Source organism: Hyperoodon ampullatus, assembly GCF_949752795.1.
Source record: "Hyperoodon ampullatus genome assembly, chromosome: 20".
In the NCBI taxonomy this organism is placed as follows: domain Eukaryota; kingdom Metazoa; phylum Chordata; class Mammalia; order Artiodactyla; family Ziphiidae; genus Hyperoodon; species Hyperoodon ampullatus.
Genome location: NC_136933.1, coordinates 12,892,254 through 12,910,357, shown reverse-complemented (window position 1 = coordinate 12,910,357; position 18,104 = coordinate 12,892,254).

Below are 18,104 nucleotides of genomic sequence, written 5' to 3'. Positions count from 1 at the left end.
GTCACATCTGCATTCAGGGGTTGTTCCTTTGGGGCTCAACTGCTTGCATCTTAGTGCAGCCAACTATGACACCACGAGCAATTAGCACTTTAAAGACCTTTTTTAAATCATTAGTAGTTTCTGAGGAATAATTTCTTAGAGCTTCTGCTCTCTTATTAAAGATATTTTCTGGGGCTTCCCTGGTGGCGCAGTGGTTGGGAGTCCGCCTGCCGATGCAGGGGACGCGGGTTCGTGCCCCGGTCCGGGAGGATCCCACGTGCCGCGGAGCGGCTGGGCCCGTGAGCCATGGCCGCCGAGCCTGCGCGTCCGGAGCCTGTGCTCCGCAGCGGGAGAGGCCACAACAGTGAGAGGCCTGCGTACCGCAAAAAAAAAAAAAAAAAAAGATATTTTCTGCTTCACACATATTTTCTGTCATTGATACTATGACACTGATTCCCCTATATTCTCCCAGCTTCTGGGAGTGCGGCCAGAAAAGCCTGTAGCCTTCGACTCCCTCTGGAAATTGCCCGCAGCTGTTGTTGGGGGCAGCCTGATCTATTGACCAGTTTCTGGAGGAACAGAAGGCCAGACGCCCTTGCTGTAGTGCAGGCCAACTCAGAAAGGCCATCGCAGCTTCCTTGTGCCCCAGGGGGCCGGAAGTGGCCGAGGCCTTTGTCAAGGCCACATTGTAGCTCAGCTTCTCTCCCATTCCCTCCTCATTCTGCTTCCCCCCTCTGCCTCACACAGGGGTTGTGTTCAAGAGCTTTCTCTAATACACTTACTGCATACTAATCTCTGTTTCAGGGTCTGCTTCCAGGGAATCTGATCATAAAAATTCTCCTTTCTTAGTCTTATCAGGGAAGACAATCACGAATAAAACTAAAAAAAAAAAAAAAGATTTCATTAGTTACTAATGTAACAATACACTACATGGCCTTGTGCTTTAGCATGCCAAAGTCAAGCTCTTGTCTTCTTTGGTTGAGCTGCAAAAATGCCTGGGAGAAAAGAAAAAAAAAAAGGCAATTCCCTGGCAGTCCAGTGGTTAGGACTCTGCTCTTTCACTGCCGAGGGCCCGGGTTCAATCCCTGGTCTTGAGAATTAAGATCCCACAAGCTGTGCAGTGCGGCCAGAAAAAAAAAAAAAAGGTGGGTAGGACCCCAAAAAAACTGGGGAGAAGAACAGAGATTTAAACTTTTTTGCAGGAAAGAAATTTCTAGAATGGACCCACCCCCAAGACGGGAACATTGGAGGCAGCTGCCTGCGGGGCTGAGGGCACAGACTGTAGACAGAGTGCCTTAGTTTGAATTCTTGCTCTACCATGAACTGTGGCACTGTGTCACACTCTCCTCATTTGCAAAAATGAGAATAATAGTACCTCCACTATAAGGTTGTGAAAGACTGAACACACAAACAGTGGCCAGACCATATGTAAAAACAGAACTCTGACCCACAGTCCACAGCAGCTGGCCCAGGAAACCAACCCATTACCTACCGGAAGCCAGTGTACAATCTGCAAGTCAGACTTGTGGGTATCAGACTGCTGTTTTCTAGCCAACAATCCAGGAAGCCAAACAATAAACCCTGTAACAGTTGGCCCCAAACAACCAGGACTTGATTGCTAACCTAATTTTTGTCCCTGCTTCCAACTTAGGACCAACTAGAGAAAACCAAACACACCCCCTCGCCAATCACCTAGGATGCCCCCCTCCTAGTTAGTCTTTCTGCAGATTCCGCCTGCCAGCAGCCTCCAGTCAGGGCGTACTTGAGTTCGTTCCTTTGTCCGCTGTAAAGCTTTCCCCTCCTCTGTCTGCCTTCGAGTCTCTGTCAAACGCAAGTGATGGTGGCTGCCTGCCTTGCTCCAGCAGGCTCCGGATAAATAGCCGCTGCTTGCTCTCATTTTGGTGGTCTTGGTTTATTTCACAGTTATCCTGAGGTCCCGCAGAGACCTGATTTGTACTGTCTGTCACTGCAGACCCCAGCCTTCACCCAGGGTCAGTAGCACCCACAGAGACCCCCGTCCCTTCTGCTGGAGGCTTGTCGAGTCCGGGAGGATATGGTCAGTCAGTACCGGGTCTGAACTCCGCTCTCTACGCGTTGTTTCTTGACTAATTCTCAGTTTGGTACCGGGTTTCATTATCGGTTCCCATTTGTTTAGCATCCTTGGCGGTGTCAGGCCGTTCCTTTTCATCACACCTAGCTGTCTTTCGTGTTGCTGTTTTGTGTTGTGCTGTCTCAAAGTGTTTGTCCTAAGGAGAATCACAGTAGAACACACAGAACACATAAACCTGCTGTTTGAACCTACCTCACAGACTTTGCAGTTCTCACAGGACTGGCATCTGTTTGGATAAGCTTGGCTGTGAATCGCCAATAAAACCAGCTGAGGTTTTGCTTTCCACGTCCATTTTGGGTCCAGAGAGCTTGGCTTTCATGCAGAGAGAGCATGCTCTGGTTTTCCGTCTGCGGTCGAAGGTTAGGGGTACAGATTGTCAGGTCTACGTTTTCACTTTGCTGTGGTTTCAGTTACTTGGAGTCAACCGTGGTCTGAAAATATCCATATCAAAGGGAAAATTCCACCAGTTTTAAATCGAGCGCGGTTCTGCGAAGCGTGATGAAGTCTCGCGGGATCCCACTTGGTCCCGCCCAGACGGGAATCATCCCTTTGCCCGGCGCGTCCCGCCGTTTGTCCCTGAGCGCCTCGCGGTGTTGCAGTGCTGATGTTCAAGTGACCCTGATTTTACTTAATAATGGCCTCAAAGCACCAGAATAGTGACACTGGCAATTCAGATATGCCAAAGAGAAGCTGTAAAGTGCTTCCTTGAAGTGAAAAGATGAAAGTTCTCTGCCAAAGAAGGAAAGAAAATCATATGCTGAGGTGGCTGACATCTACGGTAAGAACGAATCTTCTCTCTGTGACACTGTGAAAGGAAAAAGAAATTCATGTTAGATTTACTGTTGCACCTCAGAGTACAAAAGTTATGGTCGCAGTGCGTGATAAATGCTTAGTTAAAGATGGAAAAGGCATACATTTGTACAATAAGATATTTTGAGAGAGACCATATTTACATAACTTTTTATTACAGTATATCGTTATAATTGTCCTATTTTATTATTAGTTATTGTTGTTAGTCTTATTGTGCCTAATCTATAGATTAAACTTTATCATAGGTATGTACGTTCAGGGAAAAACGTAGCATGTATAGGGCTTAGTACTCTCCACGGTTTCAGGCATCCACGGGAATCTTGTACCTGCAGATAAGGGGGGACTTACGTATGTTCATGCCGACCGTCGCCACATTTCATGGGGTTGTCTAAGTCTAAATCCTCTCCTTTGTCAGGAAAAACTCCTACATCTTCTATGTGCTCTTACCAAAATACTAATTCTCATGCTTCTCTTTCTAAATGGCATAACTGTACCGGGGTTTATTTGGGCCTTCGGTGGCCACTCAGGGAACGTTTGATTTGAACAAAATTGTTCATTGAAGAGGTGCTTTAGAAAAGAAAAGGCAAAAGGTTTCAAAGGCCCAGTGGGCTGCGTTGTTTGGATTGGTATGCAGAGGCCTCCCCAAAAATATTCTGAGTAAAAAAATGTTTCATTAAAAGATTCTTTGGCCAAGGCTCTTGAGCAATTGGACAAACGTAAGCAAAACAACTAGACTCACTCCCCTGGAAACCCACCCACTCTTGTTTTCCTCCCTGTATCCTCCAGCCCACTTGCCCCTTAACCTTCTGATCTCTCTCCTCTTCCCCATGTCCAGACCCTACCTTTTTCCAGCAGTGCTCCTAAAAACCCCAAATGTCAGTTGCTTCTGAAGATCCATCCTTCCCATGAGCCAGGTATGAAAGCAACTGTAGAATTTCAGCTTTGGATCTGAGTTACATTAAGAGCTATGCTGAAAGATTTCCCTAAACCCATACATGACTAGAAAATATGCACAGAAGAATTTAGAATTCTTTTGGGTGCATAGGACCCAGGGTTATCTGACTTGCATCAGCTTGTACACATGTTAGGTGGAGCCTCAGATGCTAAATTCTGAATGGCTAAAGCTGATTGGACTAACTCAGAACCCCGGGTCCTGTTGGGATCTGTAGGATCCCTCTTTTCACAATAAACCTCAAGGTCCAAAAAGGGCTAGAAAATTAGGTCAAAGTCTCTTAAACCCATACCTGAAACATTTCCAATAAAAATTGATTGAACCACAAGTCAGTCAGGCAAACAAAAAGATGAAACTGTAGAAGAGTTTTGGGATAGACTAGAAAATACCTTCCAACAACATTTGAATGTTCAAGAAGGTGCTGATGGAACAGCATCCTTTCATCTCATTTTGTTAGGAGATAAACCTAAAATTGGAGACAACTTAAAAGCAGAAATTAGAAAATGTGATGGTTAATTTTATGTGTCAGCTTGACTGGGCCGTGGGGTGCTCAGATGTCAGTCATTGTTCTGGGTGTGTCTGTAAGGGTGTTTCCAGATGAGACGAACACTGGAATCGATAGACTAAGTAAAGCAGATGGTCCTCCTAGTGTGAGTGGGCCTCATCCAGTTAAGAGCCTGAATAGAACAAAAAGACTCCCTCCTGTAGGAGGGAATGGCTCCTGCCTGACTGCCTTCGAGGTGGGACAGCCGTTTCTTTCCTGTCTTTGAACTTGAACTGAAACATTGGCTCTTTTGGGGTTTTGAGCTTGCTGGCATTTGAATTGGAACTATGTCATCAGCTCTCCTGGGTCTTCAGCGTACTGACAGCAGGTCTGGGGACTTGTCAGCCTCCATAACCACATGTGCCAATTCATTACAATCTTTCTCTCTCTCTCTCATATGTATGATATAGATATGTAGATGTACAGATAAAGATATAGATAACTCCTATTGGTTCTGTTTCTCTGGAGAACCCTGACTAATACAGAATGGGAAATATCTCCTTTAGCTGAACAACACCACCTTACAGAATATTCCAAAAGGGCTTTAGAACAAAAATGAGACACAAACTTGTGGCACTGCAGATTAAACAGCTTGGTGGTCCACTCCCCAGCCAATCACCTACTGACAAAAACATTTGTAGATAGTGTGAACAGAAAGGACACTGGGAAAAAAATTGTTCCATCCTATGAAAGAAAAACCAAGACAAAGAAAAATCCCTCAATTCGGATCAATGAGGGTGCTCTATGAATGGAAAAAGCACCCTCATTGATGCCTGGTAGACGTAGATTGATTTCTCATCTATTCCTGGTAGTATGGGTGCTACTCTTTCTGTATTAAGACCTGTAGCCCTTTGCTAACCCTTTTTTTAAAATTTTATTTTTTTAAATTTATTTCTACTGGCGTAAAATTGCTTTACAATGTTGGGTTAGTTTCTGCTGTACAATGAAGTGAATCAGCTATATGTATACCTACATCCCCTCCCTCTTGGACCTCCCTCCCCACCCCCCCCATCCCACCCATCTAGGCCGTCACAGAGCACCAAGCTCCCTGTGCTATACAGCAGGTCCACACTAGCTCTCTGTTTTACACATGGTCGTGCATTTATGTCAAACCTAATCTCCCAGTTTGTCCCACCCTCCCCTTCCCCCGCCATGTCCACATGTCCGTTCTCTATGTCTACGTCTTTATTCCTGCCCTACAAACAGGTTCATCTGTACCATTTTTCTAGATTCCACATATATGCATTAATATACAATATTTGTTTTTCTCTTCCTGGCTGACTTCACTCTGTATGACAGTCTCTAGGTCCATCCACATCTCTACAAATGACCCAATTTCATTCCTTTTTGTGGCTAATATTCCATTGTATATATGTACCACATATTCTTTATCCATTCATCTGTTGTTGGACATTTAGGTTGTTTCCATGTCCTGGCTATTGTAAATAGTGCTACAGTGAACATTGGGATACATGTGTCCTTTTGAATTATTGTTTTCTCAGGGTACATGCCCAGTAGTGGGATTGCTGGGTCATATGGTAGTTCTATTTTAGTTTTTTAAGGAACCTCCATACTGTTCTCCATAGTGGCTGTATCAATTTACATTCCCACCAACAGTGCAGGAGTGTTCCCTTTTCTCCACACCCTCTCCAGCATTTATTGTTTGTAGACTTTTTGATGATGGCCATTCTGACCGGTGTGAGGTGATACCTCATTGTAGTTTTGATTTGCATGTCTCTAATAATTAGTGATGTTGAGCATCTTTTTATGTGCCCCTTGGCCATCTGTATGTCTTCTTTGGTGAAATGTCTGTTTAGGTCTTCAGCCCCCTTTTCAAATGGGTTGTTCTTTTTTTCAAAAAATTTTTTTTATTAGTTTCTGCTTTATAACAAAGTGAATCACTTATACATATACATCTGTTCCCATATCCCTTCCCTCTTGCGTCTCCCTCCCTCCCACCCTCCCTATCCCACCCCTCCAGGCGGTCACAAAGCACCAAGCTGATCTCCCTGTGCTATGCGGCTGCTTCCCATTATCTATCTACCTTACATTTGGTACTGTATATATGTCCATGCCACTCTCTCACTTTGTCACAGCTTACCCTTCCCCCTGCCCATGTCCTCAAGTCCATTCCCAAGTAGGTCTGTGTCTTTATTCCTGTTTTACCCCTAGGTTCTTCATGACATTTTTTTCCCCTTAAATTCCACATATATGTGTTAGCATACGGTATTTGTCTTTCTCTTTCTGACTTACTTCACTCTGTATGACAGACTCTAGGTCTATCCACCTCATTACAAACAGCTCAATTTCGTTTCCTTTTATGGCTGAGTAATATTCCATTGTATATATGTGCCACATCTTCTTTATCCATTCATCGGATGATGGACACTTAGGTTGTTTCCATCTTCGGGCTATTGTGAATAGAGCCGCAATGAACATTTTGGTACATGTCTCTTTTTGAATTATGGTTTTCTCAGGGTATATGCCCAGTAGTGGGATTGCTGGGTCATATGGTAGTTCTATTTTTAGTTTTTTAAGGAACCTCCATACTGTTCTCCGTAGTGGCTGTATCAATTTACATTCCCACCAACAGTGCAGGAGCGTTCCCTTTTCTCCACACCCTCTCCAGCATTTATTGTTTGTAGACTTTTTGACGACGGTCATTCTGACCAGTGTGAGGTGATACCTCATTGTAGTTTTGATTTGCATTTCTCTAATGATTAGTGATTTTGAGCATCCTTTCATGTGTTTGTTGGCAATCTGTATATCTTCTTTGGAGAAATGACTATTTAGATCTTCTGCCCATTTTTGCATTAGGTTGTTTGTTTTTTTGATATTGAGCTGCATGAGCTACTTGTATATTTTGGAGATTAATCCTTTGTCGTTTGCAAACATTTTCTCCCATTCTGAGGGTTGTCTTTTTGTCTTGTTTATGGTTTCCTTTGCTGTGCAAAAGCTTTTAAGTTTCATTAGGTCCCATTTGTTTATTTTGTTTTTATTTCCATTACTTTAGGAGGTGGGTCAAAAAAGATCTTGCTGTGGTTTATGTCAAAGAGTGTTTTTCCTACATCTTCCTCTAAGAGTTTTATAGCGTCCAGTCTTACATTTAGGTCTTTAATCCATTTTGAGTTTATTTTTGTGTATGGTGTTAGGGAGTGTTCTAATTTCATTCTTTTACATGTAGCTAGCTGTCCAGTTTTCCCAGCAACACTTATTGAAGAGGCTGTCTTTTCTCCATTGTATGTTCTTGCCTCCTTTGTCATAAATTAGGTTACCATAGGTGCGTGGGTGTATCTCTGGGCTTTCTATCCTGTACCATTGATCTATATTTCTGTTTTTGTGCCAGTACCATACTGTCTTGATTACTGTAGCTTTGTAGTATAGTTTGAAGTCTGGGAGCCTGATTCCTCCAGCTCCGTTTTTCTTTCTCAAGATTGCTTTGGCTATTCGGGATCTTTTATGTTTCCATACAAATTGTAAAATTTTTTGTTCTAATTCTGTGAAGAATGCCATTGGTAGTTTGATAGGGATTGCATTGAATCTGTAGATTGCTTCAGGTAGTATAGTCACTTTCACAATATTGATTCTTCCAATCCAAGAACATGGTATATTTCTCCATCTGTTTATGTCATCTTTGATTTCTTTCATCAGTGTTTTATAGTTTTCTGAATACAAGTCTTTTGCTTCCTTAGGTACGTTTATTCCTAGGTATTTTATTCTTTTTGTTGCAGTGGTAAATGGGATTGTTTCCTTAATTTCTCTTTCTGATTTTTCATTGTTAGTGTATAGGAATGCCAGAGATTTCTGCGCATTAATTTTGTATCCTGCAACCTTACCAAATTCATTAATTAGTTCTAGTAGTTTTCTGGTGGCATCTTTAGGATTTTCTATGTATAGTATCATGTCATCTGCAAACAGTGACAGTTTTACTTCTTCTTTTCCAATTTGTATTCCTTTTATTTCTTTTTCTTCTCTGATTGTCGTGGCTAGGACTTCCAAAATTGTGTTGAATAAGAGTGGTGAGAGTGGACATCCTTGTCTTGTTCCTAATCTTAGTGGAAACACTTTCATTTTTTTACCATTGAGTATGATGTTTGCTGTGGGTTTGTCATAAATGGTCTTTATTATGTTGAGGTAGGTTCCCTCTATGCCCATTTTCTGGAGAGTTTTTTTTTTTTTTTTTTTTTTTTTTTTTTTTTTTTTTTTTGCGGTACGCGGGCCTCTCACTGTTGTGGCCTCTCCCGTTGCGGAGCACAGGCTCCGGACGCGCAGGCTCAGCGGCCATGGCTCACGGGCCCAGCCGCTCCGCGGCATATGGGATCCTCCCAGACCGGGGCACGAACCCGTATCCCCTGCATCGGCAGGCGGACTCTCAACCACTGCGCCACCAGGGAGGCCCTGGAGAGTTTTTAATCATAAATGGATGTTGAATTTTGTCAGAAGCTTTTTCTGCATCTATTGAGATGATCATATGGTTTTTATTTCTTAATTTGTTAATATGGTGTATCACATTGATTGATTTGCATATATTGAAGAATCCTTGCATCCCTGGGATAAATCCCACTTGATCATGGTGTATGATCCTTTTAATGTGTTGTTGGATTCTGTTAGCTGGTATTTTCTTGAGGATTTTTGCATCTGTGTTCATCAGTGATATTGGTGATTTTCAGTGATATCAGTGATTTTCTTTTTTTCAGATATCTTTGTCTGGTTTTGGTATCAGGGTGATGGTGGCTTCATAGAATGAGTGTTCCTCCCTCTGCTATACTTTGGAAGAGTTTGAGAAGGATGGATGTCCGTTCTTCTCTAAATGTTTGATAGAATTCGCCTGTGAAGCCATTTGGTCCTGGACTTTTGTTTTTTGGAAGACTTTTAATTACAGTTTCAATTTCATTACTTGTGATAGGCTTGTTTATATTTTCTAATTCTTCCTGGTTCAGTCTTGGAAAATTGTACCTTTCCAAGAATTTGTCCATTTCTTTGTGGTTTTACATTTTAGCTAAACCTTTTCTTCAGAGTGAACATAGCATACAGTGGTGGATATTTCAAATCCCCCACAGATTTTCCCTCTCTCCCATCCCTCAACTGTAACACTTGGGCCAACAAACTCCTCATTACAGCAACTTGAGTTAGGTGTCTTCCCAGCAGACCTAGAATTTTTCTACCTATAAATGCAAAGCAGCATCCTTTATATTCTGGGGATTTCATTATCAATTATATGATCCTACAGAGTCCTGTGAATCTAAACCCTCTGATAACAACTTGGCCTTTGTGGCTTATTGTGGTAATTGTGCTCACCTTGTCTGTGCTGGCAAAGGCTACCATGTCTTCTTTCATTCAGGGATCCCATCATTTCCACTGGAACCAGTGAGCGCAGTTCCATTGTGGCATCTCCCCTGGTTTCCCATGGTGTATAGAGGATAGCTACCACAGAGCTTCTCAGATGCGCTGGGGACCCGCTTCCCCACCAGTGAATATCTTCCCATCTCATCAATGACTCTCTTAATTTCCTAATGTCTTGGTGAAGAGTGTGTCCTCTGGTCCTTTTATTTATTTTTTTTATTTTATTTTTTTTTTGTGGTACACGGGCCTCACACTGCTGTGGCCTCTCCCGTTGCAGAGCACAGGCCCCGGACGCGCAGGCCCAGCGGCCACGGCTCATGGGCCCAGCCGCTCCGCGGCACGCGGGACCCTCCTGGACCGGGGCACGAACCCGCGTCCCCCGCATCGGCAGGCGGACTCCCAACCACTGCGCCACCAGGGAAGCCCTCCTCTGGTCCTTTTAGAGGCTAAGATTAGGATGGGGGTGCTGAGTAGGTTGGTCCTAATAGATCTGGTCCCACATTTCCATCTCAGTAAACCAGAGAATTTTTGGCATTTTAACCTCATTGACTGCTTGTCACTATTGAGTCCAGGGTTCAGTTAACCAGTCCAGCAGATTGTTAACACTATTCCCGGGCGCTGAAACCAATTCATTAAATTCTAATTCCTGGGGAAGTGTACCCTTGTCAATAAATGCAGTCCAGTCAAGCTTTATAGTTCAGTTCTCCTGGTGTCACACTCTTCAGATCACTTGCATTTGTGCTATTCAGAATCCTGTAGCAGACACTGTGCTTTGTCTGGGTTCTGTTAGTGTTGAACTCCCATTATGAATGTGAAGACAAGAAAAGTTTGAAGGGCTGGGTCCTGAGGAGAAGAAGCATTTATTTTTAAAGCAGGTACAGGAACGGTCACTGAATTTATTTTCTCCCTCAGAAGGGGTTGACTCCACTCTTAAGGAAGGTTCAACATTCTCAGCCTCATTTCTGACTGCTCAGGTGACCCGCTCCCGTACCTCAGGTTCCCACTCCTTCTCCACCAGCTGATACCCGTATCTTGGTGCAGAGACGTGGTGGGGCTGAGACTTCTAGGTTTTATAACTGACGTCTCCTAAGATCAGGCTTGCGGTACCCAGCCGTATCTTCTCTGTGACTGCGTAGGATAAGACACTCTATAAATCCTGCCATAGAATCTCTCTGATTTTCCACTTGTGTTTGGAGTTGGATTATCACAAACTCCAGTTTCTTCTTTTCTCTGTGTACGCTCTCTAGGGCCATCAGAAGCCAGCTGACCCCACTTTATCTTTATCATCAATCCCATTAACTTTATGAGCGTGATTGTTACCATAGCAATGATAAGTCCCAGACATTTTCCTTTTCAACAACTTGCCAACCTGTAGGGCATCCCATGCCCTGTGATAATTTCAGTAACTGTGACGCCAACACTTGCCGTGGGTGACTTGAATCCCATTTTCTCTTAACAAGCTATCTGTGAACTTTTCAAATCCCAGAAGTCTACTTTACAGTCTTTTTCCTAGGGCCACTCCAGGCAACAATTACTTTATCAGTCTGGATCCTGTGAGGAGACAAATGGCGCCTCAAACTAGTCATTTTGAGGAGGGTTTAATAACGGACTGTTTGCCCAGGCGTAGTCGTGAGGTTGAAAGGAACTGAGAGAGGATAATGTAGGACTGTGGGTTAGTAATTGTGGGAAGCTGATGCCATCATGGCCTGAAGAGGCACGGGGAGGAGGTGGTTCCTGGAACCCAGAGAGGGATGCTCTGGGGAGAAGGCTGCCAGGTAGAGCGCCCCCCTTTGGGAGGAGGATGAGGCAGCCCGTCAAAGCGACTGGGAAGGGAGGGAGTTGAGGGGGACGGGAGAGACTTCACTTCTTCTCTCCTCTGATTTCAACCCGATGCTTCTGTTGGCTAAATCCTACCAGAAGCCAGAAGGCAATCACTAATGCAATCTCTTCCAGCCAAACACCTGGGGCCCACATTGGGGTGGAGAAAGGTTGAGAGTAAATATAAGAGGGCACATAGAAGATAGCCAGCATCACATGGTCTAAAATACTGGCCTGCTTGGCAGAAATCATGGTCAGAGTTCTCCTGGGTGTATGATATATATGTGCCATTCTGTGCTGTCTGGTTTAGTGAATGTACATAAACTTTATGAGTCATTTTCTGTTTCAGTTGATATATGTCCCTTGAAGAAAGTTCTGTAAGAAAGTAGTGGTCTTATTTCTCAGGAGTTCCAGATAAAGCCTCGCTTATTCCACTTTTATTAGAGAAATAATTAACTTCCAAAATAAAAATAATTAATCTTTGATTCTTCCAAATAGCCAAAACCAAAAATGATAATAGTAATAATCACAACTAAAAGGAATTACTTCAATTTTGTAACCTGGAAGGTTCTCAGTAATGAGTTGATGAGGTTAGAGAGAAGAGATGCTTTTTTTTTTAATATAAATTTATTCATTTATTTATTTTTGGCTGCATTGGGTCTTCGTTGCTGCGCATGGACTTTTCTCTAATTGTGGCAAGTGGGGCTACTCTTCACTGCGGTGTGCGGGCTTCTCATTGTGGTGGCTTCTCTTTGTTGCGGAGCACGGGCTCTGGGCACATGGGTTTCAGTAGTTGCAGCACGCAGGCTCAGTAGTTGTGGCTCGTGGGCTCTAGAGCACAGGCTCAGTAGTTGTGGCGCACGGGCTTAGTTGCTCCACGGCATATGGGATCTTCCTGGACTAGAGATTGAACCCATGACCCTGCATTGGAAGGCAGATTCTTAACCACTGCACCACTAGGGAAGTCCGAGACACATTTTAAAGATAAGAAGATTGTTAGGCTTTGGAGACTGGATTGAGGGGAGTGTTGGGGAAGGAAACAATTTCCCTCTACCCTTTCTGGGTTCTTCTGGCTGGTCTATGAATTAAATTGACGTGAGACAAGTTAACAGGAGAAAATCAGATTTAATTATATATGTATGGAGAATCTGCACAAACATGGGAGATTCCAAAAACAGTCAGGCAAAATGAGGTATATACAGTAAGTCCCCTACATACTAATGAGTTCCGTTCTGAGAGCACGTTCATAAGTCCCATTTGTTTGTAAGTCCAACAAAGTTAGCCTAGGTACCCAACTAATATAATTGGCTATATAGTATTGTACTATAACAGGTTTATAATACTTTTCACACAAATAATACATGAAAAAGAAGCACAAAAAATAAAACATTTTTAATCTTACAGTACCTTGAAAAGTACAGTAGTACAGTACAACAGCTGGCATACAGGGGCACATTTGCATCTTTGAAAGTCCACAACTTGAAGGTTCATAGGTAGGGGACTTACTGTATGTCATTCTGGACTAAGGAGAAGGGGACAGGGGTATGGGACTTCAAAAGGAAGGAAGGCAAGTCACAGAAAGATGAAAAAAGAGCAAATGTTTGGTAAACAAACGTTTGCTGGGCCATGTAGAAACAATGGGACACAGAGAAAAATTGTAACACACGCAGTTTGCTAGGTTCTTCTCTACCACACCTATTTCCTATTATACTACAGATGGCTCTCTGCCTGGGATAGGTCGCCTATCCAAATTGTTTTAGGCAGTTAAGAGGGAAGAGGTAAAAGTTATTCCTGAACCTTTTTTTTTTTTTTTTTTTTAAACAACAAGCCTAAAATAATCCTCATGCCAAAGAGACAGATTTTGGGGTGGCAAATTTTGCTTCCCTACAGGAGGAACTCTCCCTTCGGTGAATTGTTGGATGGTGGTGTTTTTTTTTGGCCAAGCTGCTTGTGAGATCTTAGTTCCCTGACCAGGGATTGAACCCGGGCCCCCTGCAGTGGAAGCGAGTCCTAACCTCTGGACCAGCAGGGAATTCCCTGGATGGTGGTGGTGTTTTAACCAAGGCAGGGAATCCTGGAGGTGTTGTAGGATTGGACTGGGGAGATACTCAGTTGTGTCTAGACTGAGTTCGGAGGTACTTCTGAGACATGCAGGTAAAATTGCAAAGGAGACAGACTATGGGAATTAAGGAGAGAGTTCCAACCTGCGGATGCAGATTTGGGTCCTGGGCTTGGAGGTGTTTCTGTGACTTGGATAGAGGTGGTCCTGATGCTAATTCTCTTTGAAACATCCTAGCGATATGACAAACCAGGAAAATCATATATCTCAGGGGAGAGGAGATAACATTCCGCTTCTGCTCAGGAGCCAACGGGGGCTGGAAAAGTGTACGTTGGGAGGATACCTGGCCACCCTCACCTGGTTCACGGTTTTGTCTTGGGCTGGCCCACCCAGTGGTTCCTGAATAAATGTAGTTTCAGGGGGCTCCGAACTAGGTTCACTGTGACACATTTTCTGTGACAGCGAGGGTGTGGAGACCAGAAAGTGCTGGCCACCTGCTTCCCTCCTGGGACTGTAATAATTAGCTGAGGCTTTTCTGGCTTTTGTCACGTTAAATGCTGCCTGCCTGTGCCTGGAATCCAGGAGGCTTGTACTTAATTTGTGAGAGAAAAGGGCGACTCACTTCCCTTTCCCAGGCTGCTCTGAAAGAGCTCAAGCGTTCCTAAATGGGTCCCAAGGGAACCCCTTCAGGCTCCATCTGAAATCCGTCTTTATTTCTGAATTACTCCTTTCAAACCAGTTCCCATTTCCTGGGGAGAAGCAGCCCTTTGCCTATTTGATGCTTGTTTTTTGGGGGGTCCTGTATGGATTTCTTCTATTTGTTCTATTTTTTCTTCTATTTCTTCTGACAGCAGCATAAGCTAAGGTTCTCTCAGATCTTGGTAAGTAGCCAGAATCCACATCTTTCAAACCCACCAATTGTTTAGTAGCCTGTTTATATCAACCCAGCCTCCAAACGTTCCCAGGATAATGGCCACAGGGAATGGAATTGAAACAGGAGGGAAGGGGGCAGGGCACAACCTTTAAAAGAATGACATAGCCATAGTACGTGACAAAGACTAGTGAGAACCAACTAGGTCCAAGATGGCGGAAGATTTGACTTCCAGTAGACCTTGAGCCTCATTATATGCTCATTGTAATACATTAGCATCTAAGTGACACACCCACCAGCACCATGACAGTTCTGAGGCTAACATAAAAGGCCAGAAAGTGGGTGGTGGCCCAATTCCCGGAAATCCCTGCCTCTTCCCCAAAATAGTTGGAATAATAGTCCCACTCATTAGCCTATGAAATTACCCAGCCCAGGGCTTCCCTGGTGGCGCAGTGGTTGAGAGTCCGCCTGCTGATGCAGGGGACACAGATTCGTGCCCCGGTCCGGGAAGATCCCACATGCCGTGGAGCGGCTGGGCCCGTGAGCCATGGCCGCTGAGCCTGCACGTCCGGAGCCTGTGCTCCGCAACGGGAGAGGCCACAGCAGTGAGAGGCCCGCGTACCACAAAAAGAAAACAAACAAACAAACAAAGAAATTACCCAGCCCATAAAAACTGACCACACCATATTTTGAAGCATCTTGCCTCTTGCCTTCTGAGATGGCCCACACTCTGTCTGACTCTGTCTGTGGAGTGTGTTCCTCTCTAAATAAATCTGATTCTTACCTGTCACTTCGTCTGTGCATTCTTTCGCGATGAAGAATGAACCTTAAATTCGCCGAGAACAGAATGAGAAGAGAATCCATCTGCAGAACAAACATCCATTTCACTTTCCACTCAGGGTCACCAGAAGGGCTCTGGGACTTATCTCTCCTTGGATGCATACTTCGGTCTGTAAGCTGATTTCCTAGAAGAGCCTTTACCGGCTGTGATGCTGCTCAGGCCATCTGCTTTAAGGTTTCATGTGCTCTATGCCTTACAGAGCTGGAATTTGTGATCTCTCACAATACAGGGCTTGAGGTCACCTTGTTTGAGAGCAGCAAGCAGAGAAAACAATAGCTTTGTTCCTTAGGACCGTGATGGATAATAGCTTTAAATAACATTGACAATGAAAAAGGCTTCAGTTGGACAGACTTCCTAAGGAGCTTCCTTTTTTAAAATTTTATTTTTTAAATTAATTGTTTTATTGGAGTATAGTTGATTTACAATGTTGTTAGTTTCTGCTCTACAGCAAAGTGAATCAGCCATACATATACATATATCCACTTCTAAGGATCTTCTTTTAAAGAGGCCACAGAGGGTTTCCCTGGTGGTGCAGTGGTTCAGAGTCTGCCTGCTGATGCAGGGGACATGGGTTCGTGCCCCGGTCCGGGAAGATCCCACATGCCACGGAATGGCTGGGCCTGTGAGCCATGGCCGCTGAGCCTGTGCGTCCGGAGCCTGTGCTCTGCAATGGGAGAGGCCACAACAGTGAGAGGCCCGCGTACTGCAAAAAAATAAAAAAAATAAAGAGTCCACAGAAAGAAATGAGGGAGTGGGGAATCCAGAACCTTCCTTTTTTTAGCTTGTTGTAGCAAGGAGATGGTGATCTATCCTTCAGGCCTTTCCCTGTGGCTAAGAAAGGCTGCTAGTGGAGTGTTACTATGATGGGCTTTCCAGGGGAGCTCCTGTTGTATCTTTAGTTATAAGAAGTAGAGTTTCCTATATTTTCTTACACCCCAAATCCATCAACATTTTCTCTGAGGCGACAGCAAGCACTGGAGGATGATAGAGGTGGATTTTCCTTTGTTGTCAGAAGCTCTGGTTCATGAGTAGTCACTACCTTTTTAGGTAATACAAGAAGGCTTGACTTTAATAAAATATCTTAACAAATAAACATGGAAATTTACCAATGGTGTAAATTAGGGGCATGACTATATCACAATTTATAGGTCTTTGTTTAAAAAAAAAGTTTCTCTTGTGAGATCCCCTAAAATGGCTTAATTATTTGAATACAGACAAGGAGTTATTTCGATTTTGATACTCATCTTGTAAAAAAATAAAGTATATACTTTTAAGCCAAAAAACAAAAAAGTTGTCTAACTATTCGCTGATTGTAGGGACATCAGTATTGAAACAGTAACTTCATTGTTTTATGCCCAGTCCTCTGATGTCTAAAACATAAGTTTTATGTTAACTAACTAACAGGTTGTAAATGAAATTACTTTTCCTAGCTTCTTTCAACAATCATAGTTCAAACTGTGGTGCTTTCTTCATCGGCAGGCTTAAAGGTCCTATTTCCAGTGTATGATTGACTTACTAGGAAGTAGCTGAAGCCAAATACTGAATGTATTTGCACTGATCTGCCGTAGGTGAGAGGGTTGCCTGTAAGTAACTGTATGTCTGTGTGTCCATTCATGGAACAGGTGGGAAGAACCCAGCTATGTGAAGACACCCAGCAGAACAAAGATCATGATTGTCTTATGACAGACACTTCTTTGCAACTAAGTGGGAAATAAGGAAAGTGTTGAGTTTGTGGATGTACCTGCTGGTTGATAAGAGTTGGTAGAGGATTATTCCTGTGTCTAATTAGGCTATGTTCACATGGTCATGTGACTTGATGCCCAGAAGATTTGTTGTTCGGAGGGGCTGTCAGAGTATCTTTTTTCCTGTCTCACAGGACAGGCTCCCACGAGAAGACTCCCTTCTAATATATGTCCCTTAGAAATGACTTCATCTCCCACACGAAGGGAGACTTTTTATATTTGCCTTGGAGTTTCCATTAGAGTCCTAGAAAAACTCTGAAAGGGGTCTAAAGCTAATGCAGATCTCTTCTCTTGAGAAGTTTTGGTTATGATAACTCATCTAGGACAATGAGTTGAAGAGACATTGCTTACATGGAAAAAAAGTCTGATTTATTGATGAAGAAGAGAGAACATAATGAGTATTGAGTGAGGTTAAAAAATAATACTCAATGCACTCAGTATTGGAAGAAGAAATAGAATAAATAACATCCAAAAATATTTTGCATTTGTCAGAAGCTAAAATGTTGATAGGCATAGTGTAACGATATAACTGAAGTTGGTGGTGGGATTTAAATATTTTGCAGCAGTGTGCGCATACGTGAGTATGTGTGCATGTGTGCGTGCATGTCTGTGTGTGTGATTGTACGTGGTGAGTAGGGTGGGTAGAGTTTGAGGCTATAGGTTATGAAAAAAAAAAAACACCACTGGATTTTCTCCCTGGGAAACTTTGCCAATGTGATTGAAGAATTGATTTATTTTTCACTTTTCAGTGGTGATACCCACTTTTCTTTAAACGCGATCCAGTTTCTACTTGCTATTCTTATAGAGAATTAAGGTTTAATTCCTGATCTTAGCTGTTGGATAAATGTGCTCTTAACTTACCTGCTGTTTTATAGAGTCAGGCCCACCAGCAGCCCCTAACAGCTTTTCTCCCTAACTGCTCCTTTGATGTCCTGAACTCACAGTGTGCCGTGTGTGTTCAGGACTCACATTCTGAAATGTAGTGACATCGGGTCAGTTACTGAAGCAGAGAGTTGTTATCTATCCCCAATGGGT